Source organism: Lepidothrix coronata, unplaced genomic scaffold (genome assembly GCF_001604755.1).
Source record: "Lepidothrix coronata isolate B3197 unplaced genomic scaffold, Lepidothrix_coronata-1.0 Scaffold15, whole genome shotgun sequence".
NCBI lineage: Eukaryota > Metazoa > Chordata > Aves > Passeriformes > Pipridae > Lepidothrix > Lepidothrix coronata.
Window position 1 is genome coordinate 2,093,697 of NW_016690195.1, and position 13,119 is coordinate 2,106,815.

The following is a 13,119-nucleotide window of genomic DNA, read 5'->3' on the forward strand; positions in this document are numbered from 1 at the left end:
AGAAAAAGGAATTGTCTTTTCATGCGCTGCAAACTGCCGGTTTTTAAAAGCATCAGGAAACAAGCTGTTGAGTGGTGAGATGGATAAAACCAGGCTTCCAACCTCTGCTGAGCTGCCTGGCCCATGAAATCTCACTGCCAGCAATACTGCTGCTGTGCCAGAGGTGGTGGCATGGCCACCCCAGCTGTGCCTACGTGTTGAAGGGTGGCCCGTGCATGTGCTGAGTGGCACGTCATTTGAAACCAAACCCAGCTCCTACAAGGTGAGCTCGGCCTCCCTTCTGTGGACAGGGCTGCTGATGTGGGTCTCTCTTCTCTGCCCAGCCACCAATTTTCAGTAAATTTATCAGAACTCCAGTGTATCTGGGGCATCTTGGCCAAATTTGATCAAGGTTACCCTAGGGATACTGAGGACAAGAACAGGCAGTCAGGCCCCAGGATTATACAAGCCTCTTGCCTTTATGAAATGCAGATTAAAAAGCACTCAGAAAAGTGGTAAATGGCTCTGGCTGTTGCAGGGTGTCAGAGACTGAGCTGGGTGATGCACTTTGTGGCACAGAGGCACTCAACACTTTTGCCAAACATGACACTGAATTGGGCATGCAGCACTGGAGGGGATCCAGTCAGCACAGGGACAGCCATCCCAGTGCAGATCTTCACTGGGTGGGAATCTGCTGCTGCCGTCTTCCCCTCCTCTCAGCCTGGGTTATGCCTATTGCAAGGTGTAAAGGTGTTCCACGGGTCAAATGCCCCAGTGCTGAGAGCAGGATGCTCAGGTACTTCAGTGGTCTTGAGTGAGAAAGTCTTCAGGAACATGCACTTGGATTTGGATAGACAGAAATGCAAAGGCAAACAACAGGGCTTTGATAGTTACAAGAATCTGACTTAAACATGGATATAAACTGGTTTCTTCTAGTTGTTGGTTTGGGGTTTTTTCCCCATATATTTTTCTCCAAAAGAACAAGCCTCTTTCATCCAGCTGCACCTCTCGGCTCTGCTGCTGATGTTTTCATGCTCTCTGCCTGTGGTACATGCTGCATGGGCATGACCAAGCAAGTATCAGTACAGAGCACTGGCAAACTCCCAAGGGATCTGCAGTAAACAGTGAGTACGGAGATCCAAAATCATCTTCCATATCATGTTAGCCAAGAACAAAGCCCAATGGCACTGATGCTAGCTAGCATAGCTGAGCAGGGAGGGATGGGTGAGTTCTGACTCCTCCATGTCTTTTCTGACAGCACTGCTCTGTGGGGCTCATGCCTGGTTTTGTTCAGCAGTCCCTGTGCTCCTTTGTGTTGGAGCCAGCTTTGCATGGCAGCAACACAGCTTCCCTGGAGTGAAAAGGAGGTTAACAACAGCCTCTGCCTCCTGCAACAGTGCCACTGCAGTCATGATACTGGTCTTCAAAAACAAGTTGTCACTCTTTTGGCTGTTGTGCATAAAAGCAATCCCCCTCTCCGTCTTCACAAGAGCTGGCTGGGCAGTTCAGACTTAACAGCTTATTTTCTCCACAGGGGCACAGCCAGGATATTGCCAGATTGTAATTCAAAAACTCCCCAAATCCAGGTGGAAGTAATTGCAAAAATTGCCACACAAGCTAAGGAGAACAGCTCCTTAGGAGCACAGGCTGGAGGCCAACCAGCTAGAAAGCAGAAAGACCTGGGGGTCCTGGTGGGCAACAAGCTGTCGATGAGCCAGCAGTGTCCTTGTGGCCAAGAAGGCCAAAGGTACCCTGGGGTGCATTAGGAAAAGGATTGCCAGCAGGTCAAGGGAAGTGATCCTGCTCTTCTGCTCAGCCCCGGTGAGGCCTCACCTAGGGTGCTGTGGCCAGTAATGTTTTCCAGTTCAAGAAAGAGAAGGAAATACTGGAGAGAGTCCAGTGGAGGGCCATGGATGTGATTCACAGACTCACAGGTTTAGTTAGGGTTGGAAGTGGCCTCTGGAGATCATCTAGTCCAGTCAATTAGGAGTTTGGAGCACCTCACTTATGAGTAAAGGCTGAAGGAGCTGGGACTGTTTAGCCTGGGGAAGCTTGGGGAGACTGAGAGGGGACCTCATCAATGTTTATAAGTATCTGAAGGGAGGATGTCAGGATGATTGAGCCAGGTTCTTCTTGGCGCTGAACAATAGGATGAGAGGCAGAAACTTATGCAAAGGAAGTTCCACTTGAACATGAGGAAGAACTTCTTTACTGTGAGGGTGACAGAGCACTGGAACAGGCTGTCCAGAGATGTTGTGGACTCTCCTTCTTTGGAGAGATTCAAAAGCCACCTGGACACAATCCTGAGTAATGTGCTCTGGGGGATGTCTGAGCTGGAACTAGGTGTTCTCCAGTGGTCCTTTACAATTTTATCCATTCTGTGATTCTGTGAAGTATCCGCAGCTACCCCTGGGCTATGGGAATGTGGAGCTGAAAAACAGGACTGGCTTCCCATGGCTCTTCATTCTCACTTTCTGAATAATCCTGTCTATTTTGAGAGTAGAAACAATCCTGTGTTCTGCTCCAGAAGGATCAACACCAGGAAGGCATGATCATCCCAACATAGACAGCTCTACAGGAAGCTCTGCTGCTAATCAGCTTTGGCTTTTCTGATTTCCTGTATGACTTTATGTGTTTGCCCCACCTTTACTTCTTTGTGATAAATGAAGCCTTCTGCCACTGTAGCCAAATGGTGTGATTTGGGGGCTGGAGCATTGAAATAGAAGTCTTTCTCTTCTGCATTTTGTTACCTTGGAAAGGGGTTTGCCTTTACACTCCACCTGATGTTCAGTTACCTGTACCTGGCACCCATCTCAGCTCTTCAGTTTTCCGGCCTATCCCCTTTCTATCTTTGTTCTTATCACTGGGTCCACATGAAAGCCAGCATTTTTTATAGCCAGGATATACCACAAATTCCCACTGCCAGGGAGTGAACAAGAGCCCTGACATGTATTGCTTGGTTTATGAGAACATGGGGTTGTATGGTGAGAAACTGCAGCAGGCAGGTGTGCAACTCCCTTCCCTGAAGGAAGGAGTTTGCTGTTACCCTAAACAGAGCAAGTCTGAGCAGCCAGCATCCTGTGCTCCTTCCACACTGTCCCCCGGCTGTGCCATGGGGGAAGAAAACATGGTGGAAGATTTTCTGGATATGCTGAGTCCTGGCTAAGACAACAGACTGCCAGCACTTCGTGCAGGCAGGGCACAGATTTGCACCATTTCCGAGCACCTCTGAGCAACCTGCAGAGAGTACTCAATGCCAGCCAAAGGGTCCTGGGGAGAGCTGAACCCAGCTGCCCGTGTGGGTGAAACCCCTCGCTTCCCTCACTGCCAGTGCTTCCTGGTGGTGGGGCACTCTGCAGCCTCCCTTTCCACCCTTGCACTGCTTACACCACATGAATCTGCAAATTGCTTCTCTTCATCCCCCTTTTCCCCTTTGCAAGATGGTCAGAAGAAAAGCCCCACCCAACAATTTCCTGTTCTCTGAGTTACTTTTTTTTTTTTTAGTTTATTGTGTTGTTTTTCACTCAGCCTTCTGCCAGATCCCTAGCTGCTTGCCTGAACAGTTTGAAGCCCCTAGATTGCTGCCCCACTCCCTGCTGGCATAGAGGTTTGTGGCCAGGTTGTGGTTGCAGAACATGAATTACCAGCTCTCAAGAGCCCGGCACAGTTTCCCATGTCCCAGCCCTCCTCCTGCAAGCAGCTACCAGGCAGGTTGTTTTGAGCCACAGCCTACTTTTTAAGTGTTTCCTATTGTTATTGTGGAGATTCTGCCTTACTTTTTCTCAGTCACTGAGGAAATCAGCTTTAAAGACAAACTGGTAGCAGAGAGGTACAAGCTTGGTCTTATTTAGTGCAGAATATGCCATGTCCCATCAAGGGGCTGGAGCACATGCTGCCTCCGTGTGCTGGTCATGAACTGGATTGTGCCATGAATCTGCACCCAGGGATGATTTCCATACTGAACACCAGTAGCTATCACAACTAACATGTCAACAAGGGCATCGCTTGAAAAGAAGCTGTGTCCTGTATTTTTGGCACAGTAACCCTTTCTTTTCCAGAGTGGCAGGCAACCAGCCAGTGCTGTGATGGCCACGCTCTGCTGCGAGTGGGATTATGCTGTTGGAGTCCTGCTGAGAAGTGCAACTGATCTGTATGTCTGCAGCTGTGGTGGGCTGGAGGAGGTGTACTGAGCACTCTGTACTCAATCAACGAGATCAGGTCCTCATGCCTGTGCAGATGACCTTCACATCAGTGGTGGGATGAAGTTTGGCTTGGTAGTTAAACCAGGAGTGAGTATCTTGGCTAAATACAGATGTTAGGGTAGGGACACAGGATTTGAAGCAATCAAGTCAGCAAGTTAGAATAACAGAATAGAATCGAAGAACAGTTTGGATTAGAAGGAACCTTCTCTGGCCATGTCTTCCAATCCCATTGCCATGGTCAGGGACATCTTCAACTGTATCAGGTTTCTCAGAGCCCTATCCAAACTGACCTTGAATGTTTCCAGGGATGGGGCATCCGCTACCTCTCTGGGCAACCTGTTACAGTGTTTCACCACCCTCATCATACAAAAATCCATTCTATTTCAAATTTCATCCCATCTGCTGAGCTTGGCCTGACCCTAAACTAGGTAACACATTACCAGAGCTCCCTAATTGCTGTCCATCAGTTGTAACTGATGTGTTGCTTGTGCCACCAGCAATGTGTGTTAATCTGAAACCCAAAAGAAGGTGGGAACCCATTGCAACCACTTTGGAATACCAGGCTGAGTCTTTGTCCGTGTCTGTGTCTGTCCCATATCATGAGGATCTTGCAATGAAGTGCTCTTATACATCTGTGTCTCCCAACACCTTTGAGAAAATATGCAAGCAATAGAATGCTGCTCAGGCTGTTTCCTTCACTATCTTCTGTGAACACAGTTACACCCTTAATGAAGCAGTCCCAAGAGGAATGAATATATGGTACCCTCTGTTACCAGCTTTGGTGTAAGAGCCAGCCCATGGAGGCTCCTCTGGCTCTCCTGCCATTCTTTAGTCCAATATTGTAGTAGTGGCACAAGGACTTTCTCCCTGCTGTGAACAGGGATTATTGTAGCCAAGCTACATTATACATCATCATCTCAAGTGTCGGGAAACCAGTTAAAAACAATGACCTTCTCTATCTCCGGGCTCTTCCCCTGTGCCTTTTAGGTAGTTGCACCAGGAGAAACTGTGTTTCCTAAAAGAAGAGCCTTGTTCTCCACTGCTGTTTTGACCAGGATCGAGTGTCAGTGGTAGCCTGCCTGCTGTGTCCCTAGGGAGCGCTGTGCTTTGGGCCTTCCCTGCCTGAGCAGGGGGTCAGAGGGCTGCTGGGGATTTTCTGCCGTGCCCTGCCCTCCTATGTCACTCTGAACAGGAGCCAGGAAGAGCTGGCCAGAGGCATTGGTGCCAAGATGCAACTCCCAGGCACTAGTGGTGCTGCTATTTATAATTTCTCCTGCCTGTGCCATAGGATAGCTGTTCTGCTAGGCTAACTGTATTTTTTTTTTACCACTGATATCTCTTGCTTTGTCATTGTTTCCTTTCATAGGAAGCCTTTTTTTTTTTTTTTTTTTTTTTTTTTTTTTTTTTTTTTTTGTGAAATGCCTCACTAATTTCTATAAATAAGAAGGGTGAGGCACATACTGGAGCAACTTAAAATGTCTGCAGTGAAAACCAGTGTCACAGACCAGAGGTTTATGGACTGTGACTCACCACTTCATCCCTCTGAAGAACCATTTCCAGAGATGGCAGTATTTGTCACTTGATGGCTCCTCCTTTATGAGTTGCTCGTGGCCTGATCCGGAGGGTTCTGGCTGCTTACACTGACTTCTGTGGGAATCTTCATGTGCTTTATTGTCACTTTGCTGGAGCAAGGCTGGAGTGCTTGGTGTGTGGGGTGACAGAGCCTTCCAGGTGGACCTGTCTAGTCACTGTCAGTTTCTCTGACAGCAACAAGGATCAAAACATTTCTCTGAAATCCAGTAACAATCCAGGAGGGAATGAGATCCTATCTGCAGGAGCTTGCCTGGAGAGCTGAATGGAAAATGATAGTCCTATGACACCATTTACAGAAGGCTGGTGCAAGAGCTTTATGGCTAATTAACACTTCCTGCCTTCTTTTTTGAAAAACAGAATTATAAATTACAGGTGGGATTGATCCAGAAGATGGGATCCAGAAGCTGGGATCTCAGAAATTGCATATGTTTCTGGAAACATCTGATTCATGTCCAAAATTTGCTGTACATACAGCAATTTGAAATACATACATTTGAAATACACTTCACTGTATTTCAGGACTGAGTGTGGGAAAATGGGCTCAGATTCCCCCAAAGTTCAAGCTGTGTGGGTCTGGACACCTCTCTTGTTTCACCTGTACAACTACTACTTCAGGGGCAGGAACCTGTCTGGAGATGTCCTGAATATGTAAACCAAAGATATTTAATTATTAATAATAATTAATAATGAAAGAATCAGAAAGCAACTTGGTGTTTTTTCAGGTAATAGCTTTCATATCCCTTATATTAATTAACTTTCACAAGTGTACTTTGAGAGCCCTCTCTGAGTGGCTCTTTGCCATTGCCCGTAGCAGGATAGAGAGCTGCTCTGCAGGTGCACGTATGCCCATCAGCAGGCCCATTTGAAATTCCCTCAGATAAGTGAATGACTGCACATCAGAAGTCAGAGCAAGATCTAACTGATGTTTATTTGACAGACTGAATTCAAGCTGCTGGTTACAATACATCCTTAGAGGTCCTTTCTCCCAGCAGCTACAGAATCCTCCCTGAAGACCTGGGCACCTTATTCCTCCAAAACAACAATGTATGGTGGAAAGCCACATTTGGGGTGTGTTACTTAAAAGGGAGTTTAAGAAAGCTGTCTCTCCTAACTTGTCCTGTGATGTCACACATGTAGGTGACCACAGCAATCCGAGCAGCTTATTTTTCTGTGAAAAAGCTGATTGCTCCTTAGGCGAGCTCTCCTTCAGCCTCCACTTTTTAAACAGTTAGTTGCCATCCCTGTTTTCTGAGCAACAAATCCATGCAACACAGATGCCAGGTCACGGCTCCCCTGGCTTCCTCCCTGATGCTTCACACCCTTCAGAGGTTTTAGAAAGAAAGTAACAGCAGAACAGGGAAGGCTGTGCCGAACCGCTGATCTCGTTTTGCTGATCTCCAAATTGCCATGTCCTGCAACCTTCAGTGGCTAAAGGAAGCATGCCACTACGCCTTTTAACTCACTTTATTTTCCCGGCAGTGCTGCCCCTCTGCCCAGGGGAAGCTTAGGTCCCTTGGATCTCCTACCATCTCCACTTTCTTGTGGCACAAGGTGGGGACTTCCTTTTCTTTCTGTGTTAAAACGTGCAAAACGATGGTTCTCAAGGACAGCGTCACCTCTAAACCACGTGGTGCTCTGGAGGAATGTTCAAGATAACTCCCAATTGGATAGGAATAACTGAATCAAAAAGCTTCAGCCTGCTCCTACCAGCTCGGAGTCCATCCCCCCAGGCATGTCCCCAGGGCACAGCCCGTCTCTCTGCAGGCTGACAGTGTTGTGCAGGGCAGCTGTGCCTCTGGGCTGGACCTGGGCTGGGTGCAGGCAGAGGACAGGCTGGCATTGCTGCTGCCATGGCAGGCGAGGGAGGCTCAGCAGCAGGGTTCCTGGCTGGCTGGAGCTGCCTTTTGAGGGCCACCAGCTGCATATCCCCTGTACCACAGTGCTGGGGATGAGATGGAATGAGATGTGTGGGAGCAAAAGCAGCCTGTACTCCAAGCACTGTGCTGTGGGTGCTGGGTGATCACCATGTTCATGCTCGTAATCCCACTACCAGCTTGTGGACAGTGACTAAATAACCCCAGAGGCAATTTTTACCTTTCACAGCACACGAGCTCTTTTTCAGCAAGATGACGTGGCCCTTGGGAGGTTCCGGCACGGCTGCTGAAAACCACTGCTTCCTTCCCCTCTCCCCTCCAGCTCCACCCTGTCCCGTTCCCTGGGGCAGCCGGCTGATCTCCCCAGTGCTACCTCCAGCCCCTGATAAATATACCAAGTCTCCATTCCAATTTTGTGCTCCCAGTCCCTTGCACCCCCAGGTGAAGGACCTGGATGGAAAAATGTGGCCTGGATAATACCTGCTAAATGCACGGAGAGGTCTCAGTGTGGCATAAGGCTGGGGAGGAGTGTTTCAAGGCCCTTGACAGCACATGGTCATCACAGCTGAGCAGCACTTGGGCACGTCACTGTTGGTCCCACTCCAGGCAGAGGTGTTGGAGTAAAGGGCAGGGATGTGGCTACCCATCTCTCACGTGATGATTTCTTGTTATGCTGGGGAATGTACCTGGCTATTTTCCAAAGGATGCTGGAAGCTTTCTGAAAGCAAATACATGTGCTCCATCAAGAGTGATGCTACCTCTCTTCTTCCAAAGGGGAGAGAGGTGAGCCCCAATTAATCAATTAGCACTGATTAACCAGGAGGAAGAGGAAAGCTAGCTCAGATAACATATCCCTGCACACTGAGTAGCAGAGCAGAGGGTGGTTCAGGTCAGGGTGCTTCTCAGTGATAGCCTTAGACACATGGGGTAAACTGTTCCTGGCTGCTTTTAAGTAGAGTAAGCATGAAAGCATCAGGGCTGGGCAGGGTTGCCCTGGGGGAGGAAGGGATGGGGAGCAGGGGCAGAGGGCCAGGGTCAGTGAGGCACAGTCACCCCATGGGCTTGCAGATTGCAGGCAGCTTGCAGGGCTGCCTTTGGGACATACCTAAGTTCTCCCTTGTTCTCAGACATTTGTACTTTATCACTTTGATTCCTGGTTTTCAGCATTCTGACCTGCAGAGTGGCAAAGGCAATGCTGCAGCCCCAGGTTTGCTTGGTTGTTTTCAATGCTGCATTGCAAACAGACCTCAGAGGTTCCTGTCTGTAGTGCAAAACCACAGGAGCTCCTCCAACCTCAGGTCCTCAGCCAAGCTCCCAGAAATCCGAGTTGCCTCTGCAGGTCTGGCCCCATTTGTTGGGATGTATCAGATCCACTTCCTTACAGACTAACAGCTGGGATGCACTTCTCTTCGGCAGGGAACTCTGCTGTATTTTGTCCAGTTGAAATTGATGCCATTGCTGGAGGAAGGTGATGGCTGCGTGGGTGAATGGGACCTGACTGCACTCCTGAAGAGACTCATGAAGGAATATGGGCAAATCCACTGCCTGCCCAGACTGAGACACCTCTGAGAGCCAAATTTTTATCCTTCACAACCTGAGCTTTGAGTGCAGCTGTGGCCCTCAGGTCCTTGGCTAAAGTCTTATTTTGCAAGGGAACGGCAGAGACAGACCTAGTGAAAGTGTCTTTCCTGTAATGGGGGAATCTTAAGGTGAGTTCAGCATTTGCTGAAAGGAATAACCTGGTATCTCTTCTACACTGCCTTATGAACAGCACAGAAGTGCTTACTAATTTTAATACAGTATTTTGTCACGTCATTATTAGTGGGAGCAAAACTTACAGCTGTCAGTGAACTCTTGAGACACTTGTAATCCCTCGTACCTCCAGCAGAAGTTGCCCGTACCCAGCACCTCGGCAGAGGCAGCCTGAGACAGCCCTGTGCAGCCCTTCCTTCCCCAGCGTGCCGGGCTAAGGCTGCTCGGGAAACCTGGGAAGAATAACACGGTGTATTTGCTGCAGTATTTTAAGCACAAAGACATACCAGGCTATGATTATCTTCCATGTGGATGTGAACACATGGAACATAGTGTAATTTATGGTTATGTTAACACTGCAATGCATGAGCTGCTAAGGTGGCTGAGGATTGAATGTCAGCAGCAGCCTGCAGGTTGGATTGCAGCAGGCATTGAAGTTTGAGGGATGCTCAAGGGCAGGTTCCTCTTGATCCTTTGATCTGCATGGCATTTGGTGAGGTCTATGTGGAGATGGTCATCTCACCCTCTGTTTTCAGCGGGATAGATTGCCCTGGGCTTCCCCAGGAGTGTAATAGGCAGGAGTGGGTGGGGACTGAGAGCAAGTCACAGGAACAGTCCTTGCAGTGCTGTGTGTGCCTCAGCCTAATGAAAGCCTGATAATTAGGATTGCCATTCTCTTTATTTTTAATTATGAGGTAGCACTTTATTGTGGAGGGCAAAAGTAACCCTGTAATTAGCCTGTGTGATTACTCAGTGATTAGCCAGTCTCTGATGCTGCAGACACTCAGGAGAACCCTTGGCAGGCTGTCACAGGTCTATGTGGGTTGGACGGGACCCTTGGCAAAATTTCCCCATCCTCCTGCTGAGGCCAGGCACAGACCAGGCAGGGATGAGGACAGCATGAGGCTCCAAGCACAAGTGGATGACCTCTGGCAGTGAGGTACAGCCATCCAAGAGACTCTGGCTCAGCTTCTGTGGGCTGCTGAAGCCTCATCACCCCACATCCCCAGTGCACTGAATCCAGCTTCTTTCACCGCACAGGCAGAGGCTGGGTCTGCCAGCTCCAAGCCCCAGCCACACTGACACCCCACGCTCACTGGGAGCAGCCTCCTAGGGCATTGCTGAGCACTGCAGTGACAGCAACATCCAAATGGTTGAGGGCATCAGCCGAGAAACTAATGTGTTTATAAAACAAATTGTTTAAGAAAGAAAGAATCGAGGGGTGCAGAAGGCTGCTGTGAGCAGCCCTGTGCTTCTCAGCCATCTGGCCCTAGTCCATGTTGGTCCCTGGGGTTGTTCCTCCCCAGGAGCAGAAGATGGCATCGCCTCTGCCCGGGCAGGTTGCAGCCTTGCCTGCCTCGCTTGGATCTGAAGGACCAAAAAGTTTACGTGGTCACTGCAGCGAGAGCCAAAGGGGCTTCACTGGGCACGAGGGAGGAGAGCTGTCCATTGGTGAAGGGAGTGGCTTGGCATCAAGTGGCTGCCCAGTGCCCTGCAGGCTCATAGCTGGGCTTAAAACATGCTGAATGGGTTAATTTTTCCTTCTGCTGACAAGCCCATGGCAGGTGGAAACCCTGTTCTCAGCTCAGCCTCCACTGCTGCCTGCACCCCACACTCTGCTGGGCTCGCGTGGGGGTTTCTCGTCCCCTTCTCTCACCCCCGCCACGTTTGCTTCTTTAGCTGAGCCATTCTGGGGGCTGGCTGGTATTTCAGTCACTGAAGAAATTAGTAACTGATTTATGTAACATCTCGCGTGACTGACTGCAGGGTCTTCACAGAGATGCAACCGCGAACAAGTACGCTATGGGCAGAGTAAGAAAAAGCGGCCCAGAACCTCCCCCACAGTGAACCGTGGGCCAGGCCAGATGCCACTCCACTGTCTCGCAGTGGCACCTGTACCTGTGCACCGTGGCTGTGTCCTGTTTCACCACAGCTCAGCTCTGCAGGTGAGGGCCAGCAGCCACGTTACCGTGTCCTTCCCAGGGCCAGCCAGAGCAATTTCCTGCCTTGAAAAAGTGCTTCTTGTCCCCTGTTTGTACAGGTCTCAGGCCAGGCCCCATCCCAGCAGCTCAGCACTCAGCACCGAGTTGTCTCACCCAGGGCCCATTCAGGCTGGCGTCACCTGCCAGCAGCACCTCTCCTGCCACCTCTGCTCGGGTGCATCGATGCCCAGCAGACGGAGGAGGCTGCATGCTGCCAGGCAAGCTGCATTTCAGCAGCAGCTGGGTGCTGTCAGCTCTTGCTCCTCCTGGCTCCCTGCTGAGACTTTGGTGTCTGTCTCTTACCTCCAGTCATTGGTGCTCATGGTGGGGCAGGAGAGATGGTCACCCCACACATGTATGGGGAAACCTTGGCAGAGCAGTGATGGGACACTGGATCTCAGTGTTCCCTGACTCTCCAGGGGTTGAAGCTTTCAGCTTGGATGGTCCAGGGGCTATTTTGAGCATGTGTGTGTCTCTGGACTGCTGGTGGCAGACCTGACATCCCCGTGCAGGAATGGAAACTCCACTGGTTCAGCAGGGGTGGGCAGGAAGGCTGAGCAATGTGCCAGCATCCCTCTCAGCAGCTGTGATTCAGTAGTGAAGTCTAAGCAGGAAATAACAAAGAAATGCTTGCAAATTAAAAGTGCTTTTGATGTGAATAGAAACGGTTATAACAATCTGGATTTTTTTCATGTAAATAAGGCTCAGAAAATGTGTTTTTTCAAACTGACATGCAGCCAGCTCTAGTAGGTGTACCCATCTCAGGATAAAAGGAACAGAAGCCGCTCACTTGATGAACCTGAAAGCTTTCTTAGAATTACAAAAGGAATAAATGATCTTAATAATATTAACTCCTGGGTGGTCACCTGAGTCTTTGTGAGCAGTATTCATCACATCCCAGACAGTGTAGTTTTAAGCTTGCACAAAAGACAACTTCAGATGTTCTCATGATCTCCTTTTCAGCAGTGTAAGTTATTGCTAATACTCAAATTTAATTCCACCATGAGCATGTCCATTTCAGTAATCCTTGGTGTGGGAAGACAACCACTGCCCTCGCCAGTGAAGGAGCGCCCTGTGGCAGCTTCCCTTGGCCTCTGCCGCAGCCTCAGCCCAGGAGCATCCTCCCCACCGGTGTCTTGGAGGGGGTCTGGTGGACAACAGCTGGTGAGAGGAGAGGAGAGGAGGGGCTGCAGGAGCTGGGACACTCACCTTTGCCACAGAAACAGCTGGACAGGAGACGTGGCCCTTCCTCGTGCCTCCTGCTGGTACCAGTCACGACAGTGCTACTTAGAGTGGCTCTCGCCCAAAGTCACGGCAGCTTAGCATGGCATAGGCCAAGCAGCTGCAATCCTAATGTCAGCTGTTGAAGCTGCTGTATGATCATGTTTATAAACAATGAAAAACAAAGTCTGGATTGTACTTTTCCTTCCAGAAGCGTGTTTTCAAAGGCAATTTCGCAGACTGTCTTTTGATCTCAGGTGAGGGATGCCACTAAATTTTGCCATACTGACATTGGTTCAGCAGCTGTTGCCAGTCTTCTTGATTCAGGAAATCATGGTTCTTCACCAAAGGACTTATTAAAATGCAAAATGATTTAGGCTTTTTTTATCTTACTGCACATGTACTTCAGGAATTTAGGAATATTAAGAACCCCCAGAGACTACTTTCTTCTCTCTGGTTACTATGGTTCATCTTGACAAGCAGCAACACCCCCACTTGCAGGCACCTGCTGGCAAT

General features: G+C 49.3%; 1 long non-coding RNA gene across 1 annotated transcript; it reads left to right on the plus strand.

The window, feature by feature from the left end:
- Nucleotides 1-944: 944 nt before the first annotated feature.
- Nucleotides 945-12,633, plus strand: LOC108493241. Its single transcript, XR_001873417.1, has 3 exons — nucleotides 945-1,103; nucleotides 4,038-4,268; nucleotides 9,065-12,633. It is a non-coding gene; the product is annotated as an uncharacterized LOC108493241 (long non-coding RNA).
- Nucleotides 12,634-13,119: the final 486 nt, after the last annotated feature.